The sequence below is a fragment of the Staurois parvus genome, unplaced genomic scaffold (assembly GCF_062004578.1).
Source record: "Staurois parvus isolate SC_StPar_1 unplaced genomic scaffold, SC_StPar_1.0 ptg000470l, whole genome shotgun sequence".
Classification (NCBI taxonomy): Eukaryota; Metazoa; Chordata; class Amphibia; order Anura; family Ranidae; genus Staurois; species Staurois parvus.
Window position 1 is genome coordinate 1,969,984 of NW_028318266.1, and position 1,818 is coordinate 1,971,801.

The following is a 1,818-nucleotide window of genomic DNA, read 5'->3' on the forward strand; positions in this document are numbered from 1 at the left end:
GCACGGTAAAAGATCTCAAGAACAGATGAGAAATAATGTAATGACATATATCAGTCTGGAAAGGGTTACAAAGGGTTCATTTACAAAAGGAAAAAACTGTCCAGTTCTGCCTGGCCCTATATGCAAAATAAATACCCCCCAAAGCCCCTGCTGCACAACCCAAGCATGCTTGAGCTTGAGGTCACAAACAGATGGCTGGAAATTCTCCTTCAGAATTTTTTGGTAGAGCACAGAATTCATGGTTCCATCAATTTTGGCAAGTTGTCCAGGTCCTGAAGCTGCAAGGCAGCCCCAGACCATCACATTACCACCACCATGTTTGACTGTTGATATGATGTTCTTTTTATGAAATGCTCCATTATTTTCACAGCAGATGTAACGGGACACACATCTTCCAAATGTTCAACTCATCATCTCATCAGCCCACAGAACATTTGCCCAAACGTCTTGGGGATAATCAAAATGTTTTTTGGCAAATATGAGACAAGCCTTTGTGTTCTTTTTGGCCAGCAGTGCCAGTCTCTTTCATATTGTTGAATCATGACAACTTAGTTTAACTGAAGCAAATGAGGCCCACAGTTCTTTAGATGCTGTTCTGGGTTCTTTTATAACCCCCTGGATGAGGCGTTGTTGTTCTCTTGGAGTAATTTTGGTAGGACAGCCACTCCTGTTATGGATCACCACTGTTCCAAGTTTTCTCCATTTGTGGATTCACCATGGTTTGCTGGAGTCCCAAAACCTTAGAAATGGCTTTGTAACCTTTTCCAGACTGATACAGGTCAGTCATCATTTAAAAACTGCATTTTGGATTTACCTGGGTTATCTTTGTGTAATATTAAAATTAGTTTGATATTCTGAATCATTTAAGTTTGTCAAATTTGCAAACAAAAATAAAAAGATCAGGAAGGGAAGAGATACTTTTTCACAGCACTGTGTTTACATCAAAAAATTGTCCCAAAATCAGAAATGAGAAAAATTCTACATTTTCTGGCCCTGAGTACATGAAGTTAATGCAGGTCAGTGTAAAATTGTGCCTTCAACAAATGACTTCTTATTTTATTATTAGAGCAACATAGTTAAAGTTACAAAATGAAATGTATATATCTATATTTATCAATAAAAAATTCACAAAATCATAACTGAGAAAAAAACATCTTGACAAAAAAGTTTTAGTCTTACTCAATGAAGAGTTCATCAAAGAGTTCTTCATGTTACATGTTCATTCTGAATTGTAGAAGGCCCTAACAATCAATCAGAATATACTCTGCTGAAGTCAAATCTTTTCCAAATGCCATAGATAAGATGGTATATTTGTTTAAAAAAAAAAAATCACATTTCATGGTTTTTCAAGTGTCTTGCAAAAATATCTGGTTCACTCACAGCTGGATGTTTGTGGGTGAGAGGGCTGATAATGCTGGCTCACGCCCATCCACACACCATGATGTTAACTGAAATAGCATATTGTTTTGTGAATAATAAAATTCAGGTAAAAAAAAAAGCCTATTTTTTGGGGTGGTTTGTTAACAAGGTGATTTATACGGTAAACTATACTGTTCAGTTATCAAGTGTACCCACTGTATGATTTCCGCACACCTCAGATTGTGGATTTCAGTCCTGGTGAGAGCGGTCAACAGAGCAAATAGAGAGAGTGACCTCAATGGTGGAGAGCACAAAAAAAAAACACTCACAGGGTTTATATCCTTCCTGACTCTATTCTAAGCTAGTTTTGCTCTAGGTTATCTATTCATATTCAAAAACGTTTCCTTTTTCTAATTTCTTTGGTGCTAACTGGGTATGGGAAGTAAATGCAGGTCAGGG